Source organism: Glycine max, chromosome 1 (assembly GCF_000004515.6).
Source record: "Glycine max cultivar Williams 82 chromosome 1, Glycine_max_v4.0, whole genome shotgun sequence".
Classification (NCBI taxonomy): Eukaryota; Viridiplantae; Streptophyta; class Magnoliopsida; order Fabales; family Fabaceae; genus Glycine; species Glycine max.
The window spans coordinates 7,418,432-7,432,181 of record NC_016088.4 but is presented as its reverse complement, the minus strand read 5'-3'; the positions used below and the strand labels follow the sequence as shown (position 1 = coordinate 7,432,181).

The 13,750-nt window shown below is 34.7% G+C and overlaps 2 pseudogenes; both read right to left on the bottom strand.

The window, feature by feature from the left end:
• Positions 1-146: 146 nt before the first annotated feature.
• LOC102669980 (FACT complex subunit SSRP1-like) lies at positions 147-5,274 on the bottom strand (annotated as a pseudogene).
• A 6,503-nt stretch (positions 5,275-11,777) lies between these two features.
• LOC100806577 (argininosuccinate lyase, chloroplastic-like) lies at positions 11,778-13,547 on the bottom strand (annotated as a pseudogene).
• Between the last annotated feature and the right edge of the window lie 203 nt (positions 13,548-13,750).

Sequence of the window (13,750 nt, the reverse complement as noted above, 5' to 3'; positions counted from 1 at the left end):
TAGGAACATACCTCTTTTGCATAACCCTTTCTCATCTCAGTCCATGTATCTATCTCCCGCCCTTCCTCTCTCATCATCTCTCTTTGATTTTTATTCCACTAAACAAGGGCATAGTTTGATAATTCAACTGCTGCTAACTTCACCTTCTACTCTTCAGTATAATCATTGCAGGAGAATACATGCTCAATCTTCATCTCCCAGTCAAGGTAGGCAACTGGGTCACTCCTTCCTTTGAAAGGAGGTACATTGAGTTTTACTCCCTCAATTCTGTTTTGCCCCTCCATTCTATTTTGCTTGGGTCCATCATTGCCCCCTCTATTCCCACCATAATGTCTTTTAGCATTCTGATTCAGTTGGTTCTCCAATCCTTCAATTCGTCCATAGAGCTCTTCATTGTTACAATTCAACAAATGTTGCATTTGTGTAGTCATCACGTCTAGTAACAGAAAAATCCATCCAGTTAAGAATATTCACCACCACCATCACTAGTTCTTGCCATAATTAAGGAACAGAAAAATTTGTAGTAATTTAAACAAAGGTTTCAAGATCTCACCACACTCTACTCACGTGTTTCTTTATTTGATGGAAGCACATTCGTGTTTGATGCTCTCAATATAGGCTTTTGTGTGATGTTTTCACTCTTGCCTTTTACCACTCACTCCCTCTTTAGTTCATGGATGAATCAAATTGGATGCACAAGGTAATAGAATAGGAAAGACAACTTAATTATCACGAACTCAATAACAAATTTGGATGACAGGTTTGAATTACAAATTTGGACAACAAATTTGGATAAAAGATTTGAATAACAAATTTGGATAGCAGATTTGGATAACAGACTTGAATAACAGATTTGGATAAAAGATTTGGATAACAGATTTGGATAATAGATTTGAATAATAAATTTGAATAAACGAAGGAGATTTGGTCCATGATTTTTGGCCAAAAAAGCCTCTAACTACCTCAAATCCGCGTTCAAAGATCAAACACCCACTTTTTTTTTCGAACTTTTTTTCAAACTTTCTGCAACTTTTTTTTATAATGCTTTCTTTTCAAATTCGTCTAGGATAATTTAGGCAATTTGTTCAATAGGCAAATAGATTCAAGAGCCTACTAAACCCTAAACCCCTAAATTCTTCTAGTAAGCCAAATTGTCCCCAAACAGAATTTGAAATAGAATTCAAACATAATTTTTGACATAGAATCTGAAAGAAACAAGAACAAGAACGTAACAAGAACAAGAACAAAAACAAGAACACAAACAAGAATGCAACAAGATGCAAATAAGAGCGCAATAAAATGCAACAAGACGCAAACAAGAACACAAATAATAGAATTGAACACGAACCTGAGAGAAATTACAAATAGAAAAAAAATAAAAATTGGATAGGATAGAACCTGTAACAAGAGCCGAAGCTCTAATACTAGATGATGTGATCTTGACTAGGAGCGGATCGCTTGATACAGGTTACAGAGTTTGGATGATGCCACTTCCAGAGAGGGAAGATAAGTCAGGATAGACGCCATAAGGATTACCTTGATAAGTTTGAGATTGGTTCAGCGAGGAACCTAGAGAGAAGTTCTCAAAATTTTTTATCTAATGCCAAAAGTTCCTTCTGTTGAAAATGAAATCAATACATATAGTGTAGCTAAACAAAAAGATAGAAATATACATGGGCCTTCAAATCAGTTTGGGCCAAAATGACAACCAAAAAAATAGAAATATAAAAAAGAACATATTTGGCATGTGCCTTCAAATTAGTCTGGGCCTTCAGCAATAATTAAAATTCTTGGTAGTGCCTTTGCCTCTGGGCCTTCAACCTTCTCCACTTGGGTCTTGTTAAGTATGCTTGATACCATTTGTTGGAGGGTATCCACCAACTGTTTGGTCCTACTCCTGGGGTCATAGGTCCCTGTATTTGGGTTGTTTTAGGATTCTCATCATTTCGCTTCTTTCTTTGTAGAAGTTCCCTGATACAGATGCAAAATTAAGGAGTAAACTACATTAGTAAACTCTCCGAGGAGATGGAATTGGCATCAAATGGGCATTTGTAAATCAGCAAAGCAACTTCCTTCTCATCAAACACATTGCAACATTCTCTAATGAAGCATGCCAGCTATTCAAAAAACTTGATCTTGGAGTATTAGCGCATTTCCCCGAACAAACTCAAAAATATTTTTTAACAGAAACAAAAGGATGGCCATCAAGATGACAATAATTTTGCACATAATTTCACGAGTGACTACATGTTTTTTCAACTCAGACACTGTACATTTCCATTCAAAATGCATATTTTCATTCAAAATCAATTCGCCTTCCAATTCATCTGCAGTCTTAATCAATAGATCAACAAGTTTCAACAGATATAAACTAACAATTACAGGAAAGAAAATATAAAATATAAACCTGGTATCTATGATGAAAAACAGATCTATCACTTTTCCATCAGGTGTAGTAGATACCTTCACTTTCTTTATAGTAAGTTCTAGCTCACAAAGAACCTCAGTAACATCTACTACCATTATTAAGACATTCAGTCATTTTGTTCTGTCTACCAAAATCCACACATCAATGTCACAGAGCAACAATATCATAAAATCAGATAACTTCCAATCAATATATCCATGAAGGGATGAAAAATGCACAACAGGTATAGTATATGCATTGTGAATCAGAATTCAGAATACATTTTAGAATATGACATCGATGGCCATTTAAGATGACCAATTTCATTTTCCGCTTTGCGTGATTTTCTCAACAATCAAACCAAACCCTATGGTCCATATACCACTCCCCAAACAAAGTTAAGGCAAATGGGTTTGGGGGGGGGGGGGTAACAATAGAAGTTGGAGAAATTAAAAGTTCAAAACCATCATCATATCATGAAGCCCCAAAGTATTGGTTCTTAACCTATATAGAAACAAGAACAAATTACACTAAAACTTGTTGAGGTTTCTTGAGATTGCACATGGATACATAATGTAATGTGTTTCTTAGGTAAGAGAGGTGTAATGTGAAAACAATTAAGGGAAACTAGTCTAATTTACCCTAGAAACAACAAAGAAAAGTTATCAGACAATAACATAGTCTTAAACCAACCAAGGGTGTTCTTAAAATTCGAATTTAAGGCCTAGCTCAACCCAAAAAAATAATAATTTGTGCAGTGATGATTGCCTAAGCTTTATGTGCACTACTTAGCCCTTATCTTTAGTCGATGTGGGATCTCAATTCCCTAATAGTCAATAGCCCGACTGTTGTCCTTCACTCAACCATTTAATAGGGTAGTAGGTAGCCCTTTCTGATACATTGGCAACCAACTCTGATTGGTACCAATTAAGACAGGCTAAGGGTGACTACAATTTAAACAGCTTTCCATTAAGTGTCTAAACTCTAAATCCTAGAAATATAAGGTGGGTTGAATGTTTAAGGGAGAAGTGAAGAAAGGAAAAGGTCGCAGGTTCAATTCAATCCCCTCTACTAACAAAAACATTCTAAGTTTCTAACAAAAGTTAACATTTGCCGATAAAAAAAAGTTTCTAAAACCTATCAACAAAAGCAAGCTAACACACACATACAGGTTACAGAATGATAAACAACATTTTTAATAGAAAGTGGGTCCTTTAACTCTTCAATGGAAAAATGAATTACATCACCTTTGAAGGAAAGGGTTTTCTATGTTGTAACTTTGTCATTCCTGCTCCCACCTAGATCAGCTTTATTCCCCTCCTATGCAGCAGTTAATTTCGTTCACAAAATGATATTCTTCATCAGACACTAGGTTCACAAAATGATTGATATTCCAATATTGCAAAGTAGCCTTGATAACATTGATAACTCTATTTGGCTACATTGAGTTCGAAGCATATGTCCAATGTCCAGACACATTGGTACAATACCTATTTAAGTTCACTCGCATTAATTACAGGTTTTGCTGGATGATCCCAACATCTATTACCTGGCATTTTGAAGACATTTTTCTTTACCCAACCTGAGAAACTTTGATTTTCTCCCCCAAAATATCCTGTAGAGCTAATTAAGTATTATACAATTACAAACCTACTTAAATTGCCATTGTAATTGTTACCCTAAACTCTGAGGCTAGGAAACTATGCGAAAGTAAGGTGATAACTGATAAATACTCCCACCCACAACTTCCACACCCAAATCCAAAACCATATAGCCAATATGACATATAATAGAACACACATCTCTTTCCAATTTAGAAAAGAACATGAAACCAGACATTTCCCTCTTGGGTGCATTTGGGTCTTTTTTCTTCTTTCCATCTTCATCATCTTTTGATTTCTTTTTAGAAGTAGATGCCTTAGAAGGAAGATCCTTCTTTGATTCCTTTTTGGCAGGCTTCTAAAAATTGGTCACCATTAAGGTGTTAAACACACCATAGATTTTAAGAGTAGAGAACTATCACAAAGATAACAAAGGCAAACAAAAATCGCTTGCCTCTTTCTCCTCACACTGTCATCAAAATCGTTTGCCCTAGAGTCATCGGTAGGAGAACCTTCATCATCCTTGTCAGCAACAAAATCGGAATCCTACATACATTTACCACTGTTTAATAGCCTGAATACACACACACACACACACACACACACACACACACACACACACACACACACACAGAAGCACAAAACAAATGCATACAAACACAATTGAAAGAAAAAAGGAAAACACAAGAAACTAAAATGGATAAACTTAGGCCAACTGCATGCTTATGGATGTAAGTTCAATAGTTGCAAAAACTAAAATGTAAGCTTCGAGTTCACTTATTTTTTCATGCCCAAACCCAACTTTCAGATATTGTTGATCAACATAAATAAATGTTGTCTCCTTGATTTATAAAACTAGAGCATAAATTTATTAAATGCTACTTATGAACTAAATGATAAGGATGAAAATTATATAAATTATCTGTTTGATCACCTCCTCATCACTTTCATCTCCACCAACTTCATTCTTTATGCGCTCAAGATGTGGATCAACAGCATCATCATCCTTAAATAACGAACCTTCTTTATACCAGCAGTACGTTTGGCGTCTCCTAAGTTCATAATTTTCAAGCCCTTTCGACTGCATGTGCAGACCAAAAACAAATTGTTTATATAACAATAACAATTAGTTGTATGTAAAATTTGGCAACGGGCTAACATTTACCTGATAAATTCATACAAATTGTGGTACTCATTTCTCTGAATATTACGAAAGAAATGTTCTTGTTCAAATTTTAGTCTGATGAGAAGGTCAAACTAATACATATTGGAACCACCACCAGCATGCCACTCAAATTCCACATGGTCAATCTGATAAGAAATTGTAAAAAACACTTAAAACCTCCATTTTTTAAATATCATATATTGTATCAACCAGTAATTGACATCTAGTCATCTGTAGGCACAATTAGATTTTTCCTCTTTGTGAAGAATAAGAGTGGGAGGTTTAGGAAGAAAAAAGAAGCTATTCTCAAGGGGATACAAAATTCCATCTTCAGCTTTCAAAGATGATTTCGCTGCATAACCATCTTGACAACTTCTAAGTTAAATAAATGAACACCTTACCTTTATTTCATTCACCTCATCTACAAATGTTAAATGATTTGTCCAAAGAAATCCAACAAATTATTATTATTTTTATCAAAAGCGATTAACCCAATTAAGGAAGGTACCTTTCTGCATGCGCTTATTGGGTCATCAGACAAAAATGGAGGGTAACCAAGTATTGATAAAAAAAAATATATCCACACTGCTAAATTAAATGTCAACTGACCATAATTGTTTATAATGTAAACAATGAAAATGTTTAGTTTCAAACAAAAATGTTCGTATGTCATCTACATTTTTCTAAATTCCACATTTTTAATCTGGAAATGTGGAATTACAAAACCACTGCAAAATTGTAAATATGAAAATAGTGACGTACATAAAACATTGCATGAGACTTTGATACAAAAGTAACAATTAAAACCTATTATAGTAAACATACCCTATTCCATTCATTCTTCAAACTGTCGCTCAATATGCACCACATCCAATGCATGACATAATATCCACACTCATAGCCTCTGGTTTGAACATGACTCTAAATGCAATATGAAATATATTTACTAAAGCTACAACTATGAAAGTAACACATGACATTAACTCGAGAGCACTTTTGAAGAAATAATGACATACCTTTGGTTCAATCCACCAAGGTACAACTTGATCTGCCTTTCCTTCCAAAGTAGTGGTTAATGTCTTCATTACACTAGTTTCAAAATACCATTAACGTATATAATATAAAAATAATTGTGTTTTACCACTATAATTGGTATACATTATTTGACTTTAAATTTAGAAAGTAACCTGCTAAAGATAATCACAAAATTTTACAATTTATGTCACATTGATAGAAATTTTGATCAATTTTTACCATCATTGCTAGTAGTTTTGGGCACAGGATTCAAAAGATCCAAAAGGCCCATGCAGTGGTAGTGGCAGTGGAAATAAATGGAAGAATTCTTGCTTGTAAGCCTCTCTGGATGCATTGCAGTGCCAACTTGCCAAGTCAGACTTGTCTCAATTGGCTATGAGCAGGCAACATCTGATGCTTAATTTGAATCACATGCAAAATGACAGTGTTGTTTCCTTTACAAATTCAATAGCACCATGCCTTCTGTAAAACAACAGGCTTATCACAATTCACAACAGTCCATCACAAGTTGCATAACAATAGAATGATTTTTCGTTTGCATTTAACTCACAAGTTGTCATAGGCTAGCTGTCTATTATGCTATATATGGGAAAATATGTATACTAGGTACATTGTTCTTGAAATGAAATGTTGTTTAAGGTGCAAATGAATGCACAAAAAAAAAAACAGACAAGAAGAACCACCTTCTCAGCCATAGAATTAACATTTGATTCCTATACGCTCCATTTACTCTTTAATCAACTCCTTAAGTACCCTTTTCCCTTCTATACTCCTAACACAAGCCACCAACCCAACACAAGTACCAGAACTTATATGTTGAAATGAATTATAATAACAAATAAATTCCCAAGGTAGAAGAAACATCACTATTGATTACCCCCTTTGTCTCCTAATATCACTAAATACACTACCACCACAACACTTCATGTTTTCCATTATTCAGTCACTTAAATCATAAACTATAGCAATTTGAACCAACCTTGCTCATATGTCCCCCAATAACAACATCTTAATGGTAGCCTAGCTTCTAGGCTTATGAAGGAAACTTTTGTCTATAACTCACAACATTGTTAGCGCTAGCTAGGATTATTTAAATCCACCCCTCACTTATACTTTGAAGAAAGACACAAAGTGCAAAACTAATTCAAATATAAAACACTTTTTTTTTTTTTTGCAGATATGATTGATAAGTAATTCCCCAATACAGGCTGGGAGAAAGGAAGTTGCAAAAATAGTTGTTTGGATCTGGATTTTTTTTTGGTTTGCCACTTAATTCTCATGGTGAGCTAATCAATTTCAATTCAAGTGGAAACTTAGGGATGAACCAGTCAGATACATCAAGTACGTTACGTAGTTCTTTAAGTGGATTACCCATTAATAATATTCTCCATCAAAGTAACCAGGAAAATTTAAGCATTAATGAGAATCATGTTATTCAGAAGACATTTCCAAAAGATGGTCTTAATCCATTTCCACATCATCTAACCCGATTATCACTCACTGAGTTACAACCTAGAGAGAGAGAGAGAGAGAGAGAGAAGATATCCACCAACCTAATTCTTTAGATATGTGTTCTAGTCATTATGTCCTACCACTTAATTCAGAGTTGAACTGATCCTCAAACTCATTCATTGAATAGAATCAATGTAACTGGGTCTGGAATCATAGTGGAAATGGGGTGGTTTCTCTAAAAGAAGGTTCACATCATATCTCACCAAGTTCCATCCAACCAACAATGAGGTTGATGGGTAAAGATGTTCCAATTGGTAGAAGCAACCAAGAGATGCAACAATTTGCGGGAGATGTTTGGCTTGATGAGGAATCCAGAAGAAGGAATTAGTCTGAATATGTTGTTTTAGATCATTCTATATTGGAAAGAAGTTCTAAGCAGGATTGGGTATCTAGTTCACCTTTACAAATATCAACTGACAATGTATTGCAAGCAGCGAAAATTCAAAGCAATCAAGCAGCACAATGCACCATATTGATAAGCAATACAGACTCTGGATTCTCTCAACAGTTTATTGATCGGAAAAGTAGTCATGGAGTCAACAAAAAGGCCAATTCTTATTTCAATCCCATTACTCAAAAGTTTACTTCGTATGTAGTATTTAATGGTGCATCCAATGACTTTTCAGAGCATTTTATACCTGGAGCTAAACTTCTAGGATTGAGCTCTCAATTAGTTGAAGTAGTAAAAAATTTCCTCAAAATATGTGGGGAAATAATTTCACTATGCCATTTAAGAATCATTCAGTAGAAGTTCACTTTCCTTCTAATCATCTGACTTCTTCTCTAGGTCCCATGCAAACGATGTCTCTTTCTCCAATATCAATTGGTCTAGTCTAACTGTTGGATTGTGAAAATGCTCGATTGTCTAAGGGCAGTGGGAGTTATATAGGTAAAGGAACCTTGTACCTACTTTATTGTCTGCTCAGTAGTAACTCATAAGTTTTTAACAGCTGTTGATACTTGATATTTGGTAGGAATCAAAGGTATTAAAGTATGTTGAGAGGAGCAATGATACTTTGTGAAATTCATTAGAGATCCTTGAGGCCAGCTAAAAGCAATAAGGCTAATGAATTATTTCAAAAACTAGAAATTGTGAGAAAGTAAGAGTCTAAGACAAATTGAGGAGAGAACTGAGATATAAATCTGATTCTTGGGTGTATGTATGAATTGCAATCCTTGGCCTATTTCATTTTGGGATTAGGCGAATCACTATATTTGAATGCTTTGATGGTTGCAAGGGTTTTTTAATTTCTATTTCTGGCCAGTTGGATTACATTTTAGTTATGATGTTGGCTAAGTGAACTGTCGAAGTCTGTTTGGATCAAAAGTTGGAAGTGGAGAAAGAAGTAATAGAGCATCAAATGAATTTATCTTCTTCATTTGAGGAGAAAAATGATATTCAAAGGCATTCAAGTGGTGTTGTTGGAGATGTGAAGGAAAATGATTCATACAGTTCCTACCAGGTAACTTATCAGTTACGACACTTGGTTTTGGATTTGTGTTCTGTATCCCATGTTTCTTGCTTCATAATTTTCTGTTTGAAATGAATGTCTATTAGAAATTATTTGGAGCAATTTAACATCATGTAGTAAGACTTTTTCATACAACTTTGTGCTTTCAAAGTCGTGGACTTCACTGAGGATACGGTAGGATTATAAGGGTTTCTAAAGATGGATGAAGACATAATGGATCCATTCACTCTTAAACTATTCCTCTATAGAGCTAGAGCATAAAATAAGAAAACTAAAGTGTATGGGAAATTTTCAAATTAAACTGACGAATGGAATATAACAGCAAGACTAGTAACTTAATTAGCTTGTCTCTATCTCTGACTGAGTATTATTGGCATACAATAATAGCATTGCTCTGCAAACAGTTGGTCATCATAAACACCCAAAGCATGCTGATCTTAAAATCAAAATGATTCACTACAATATATTTTACACAAACATAGTTAAAACAAATTCTATGAACCACCAACACACATACAATATATATTTTTAAGCCACATTTATGTCAACATAGATGACTCTTTTATTTTCAGTCTCAAGAACTTGATGTTGTTTATATCAACTATGAAGGCCACTTAACATGGAAAACCACAAATAATGAGTAATGCATGAATTAATTAAAAAAATAATCCAACTTGCAATTTTCTTTAATATGTACAACATTTAGGACACATACCTAAATTGGGGCTCAGCTTCAATTAAGGAACCACTACTTATGCACTTCGACGAAGCAGTGAAAGCAACATGACGGCGAAGCGGGCTATGATGTCAACATGGAGGGCACGATGTCACTAGGCTAGGGCGTAAACAAGTCGTTGTCAGGGGTTGGTGAAGGAGATTCAGAGCTAGCTAGGTCGCGATTAAATGAAGGACAATAATCACGTGCTGAAATCACTAAGCAAACAAAGACGGTTTTTGGGTTTAAACCATCTTTGTATGGTAAGCAAAAATTTACAAGTTTGCCATCGCCTACTATTCAAAGACGGGTATGTGGAAACGTCGTCGTTGTCTTCCTGTTTATTACAAAAATGCCATTGTCGCACTTTCTAAGACGGTTCTTGAGAACAGTCTTAGAATCACCAACATAAATAACACATTTTTTAGTAGTGACAAATAAAAAGCAAGAAATAACAATATGTGCAAGTTACAAATTATCCAATATAAAATATAGTTGTTGAAATTATAGGACTTAAAGTATTGAGGAAGGAAAAAGAGAGAATAGAAATTGAGTATTCTGAAATTAATATTTGATTATATATGGCATGATGCATCACAAAATATATAACACTGACCTTTATATAATACTAGACTCATAATCTGAATTAAATGAGGCAATAAATGATGAAAATATAAGGAAATATGAAAATCAATCCCAAGAGATAATCCAAGATATTTTAAATTAATCTTAAGACACGATCGAGATATTATAAGATATTTTTCATGTATTCAACAAAAGTAACTAACATAGAACAACATTTACAAATTATTTCATGGTCAAAAGGACATATAACCTTATCACAATGCAGTCAATGTGCTACTTTGAAGTAACCAATTACAATTTCTTCAGGAAAAGAAAAATAATAAATCACATACACTTTTTAATCATGAAATCATGACTTAAAACTACATACATTGTCTTTTTATAATGTAGGCAAGGTAGAGTTGATTGCTACAACACGTCTAAAATTTAACTGAAGTAGCTCATAGAATTTCTAAAATAAAAGGAGATGTACATGATTTTTGCATAACCTCGAGGAAGACTAATGTAATATAAATAGAAAAACTAGAATTAGTTAATGTTCATCAGTTAATGTAATATGCTCATCCTTACTAAAGAGGCTTTTTAAGTTACAAAGACTGGGAGGGCCACCCTTCTAGCATCGTCTGAGATCAAAGAAGCTAGTTGATGGGACTAAAATCTAAAACATGAAAAAAGGAATTATACTTATGACCAAAATTGGCTCCACATTTGTTCACTTCCGTGTATGTGTGATAATAAAACGTATTAATAAAAGTTACTCATATAGGCACTAGTTTGGGCAAGTATAGGAATCTAATGGGAAATTAAATCAGTGAACCAACTCATCCTACCAACAAGGTGCACGGGTTGACCCACATGGCCACATTAACTGAAACCTTAAAACAAAAGAAAATGGATCCAAGATATACCTTGAAGATATGAAGAGGAAGCTTATTCTTCTGACCATAAGAGACCATAACTTCGTAAAATGATTACTTTTGCCTTCAAACTTGTTGCAGTTTGAGCTATCATCCTCCCATTGTGCCTTGGTCTCTTCACCAATTCTTAGAAAAGGTTTCAAGAAATCTAAACAGATTTTGCTGGAAACATATTTTAGAGGAGATGACCTGTTCTGTAAGATCATTAGAGACACTTGAGAAGATGAATGTATAAGAAGCTTCAAAACATTGAACAATAGATAGAATGAATTGTAGTGTATTAAAGAGTCTTTATATCATATTACCTTCTCAAACAACAAGATAAGATTGTTCCAGGCATCAATAAAAGGTTCTTTAACCACTAAACTTCAAAAAGGTAATGTCTTTTATATTCTTTCCCGATTAAAAGTATTTTTTATAGCGAATTTCGCCGATACCTCAAACATCCCCAAAATTGTTTTAATGATGTCAAATATTGGTTCTTTGCCTTCTACATCTAGAAACAAATGTTTTTAATGAATCTCAAAGATAAAATAGTGAAGAAAGAAAACAAATGAATGCAGGAACACATGGGAAAACAAGACATGCAAAATGAGAAAAAGGTAAACTATTTTTTAATTCTTTAGCCACCTGCAAATTGCAGTCGTAAGCATGAGGAAGTCCTTTGCACAATGTGAGAAGAGTAACAAGATCCCCTATGACTCTAGCAGACTTCCCACAAACAAGTTCCATCAGATCTGGATTCTTTTTCTGAGGCATTATACTACTTATAGTTGAAACAGAGTCACTTGGTGTGATGAATCCAAATTCCTCCGAAGCCCACAATACCCACTCTTTACCAAGTCAAGAAAGATGCACTGTGGTGATGGCATTAGCAAAAAGAAATTCCAGCATAAAATCTTAGTCTGAAACAACATCTATACAATTTAACATAAAAATATAAAATCAGTTAGAAAGTAAAATGAAGATCTAAAACCAAATCCCATGCCAAGTATAATTACACACAAAATAAAATGAAGTGACATACCTATTCCTTAAGAGTGTGTTTGGATAAGGGAATTTAAAATTCTGAGAAATTTTAAATTCTAAGAATTTCAAATACTTCAATTAAAATTCTTTTATTTTCAAAATTTTGTGTTTGGATAAAAAAATTAAAATTATGAGGGTGAAAGAAAATGAATGCAAAGAGAAGAGAATATATGGTTGGTGTGCTTCCAAAGAGAAGAATATTGATGCGGCATGGGGAATCGAAGGGGGATCGGGACACAACGATGTACACCATCACACCTGACCACAACATTCAGTCAATGACACAAGGCATGGCCCAGGCCCTTCGCACCGGCGAGCACCTCCGTCGCGTGATAGTCAGCGACGACTACTCCCCTGACTGGCGGGTGCAGTTCTACGTGTCCCCCTACACCCGCACCCGATCGATGCTCTGTGAGCTCAAATAGTGTTTTTTGAAGAAGAGGATCATTAGCGTGAGGGAAGAGTCGCGAGTTCGAGAACGGGATTTCGGGAACTTTCAGGTGGAAGATAGGATGAAGGTTATAAAGGAAATACGTGAATCTTTTGGAAGGTTCTTCTATCAAGAAGAGAATTTCAATTTCTCACTTTTTAGAAGGAAATTAAAATTACACATTTTTAGTTGTTTAAATTCTATTTTAAAATTCCAAAAATTTATATTCTTCATAAAAAACATCCAAACAATGAATTTTAGATTAAAGAAATTTAAATTCTCTAATAAATTACTTTCCTCAGTTAAAATTCTCTATCCAAATGCACTCTAAGGGAGTCGTAAACCCTAAAGCTTTGGAAGTCATGAATCGATCAATAGGACACCCTGTACCAGCCAAGGCGCATGCTCCTAAGGGGGCAGAAATTCATCCTGGCCCTACAATCTACCAAACGACCAGCATCACGCTCAATCTGCATAATAAATAATGTCTACAGTCAATAAGCCAAATGTGTGAATGAATAAATTGGATAGTACATACTTTTAACAAGAACAATAATTTGTAGGAAGCAAAAACAAAGCTTAAATCATGAGAAAACCTCCTCAACATAAGCCAAGAAAAGATAACTAACTATGCGCATTGCAAGTGAGTATAGCCATGAACAAAGAGTCCCTCCAACATTCGTGAGGCCTCCTGACACTTATGTCGAAGAAACCTCCATCTAGCGCTCCCTCCTTGGCAGCTCCAAAACCCATGAGGCCTTCTGTAAGTTTGTGGTGAACACCCCTAAATGTCGCCTCTTCTACATCCCCTTCTTTAAGATCTATAGTGGTGGTGATAGAGACGACCTCGTCAAAACCCCAAAATCGAAATATGGTTGGCCA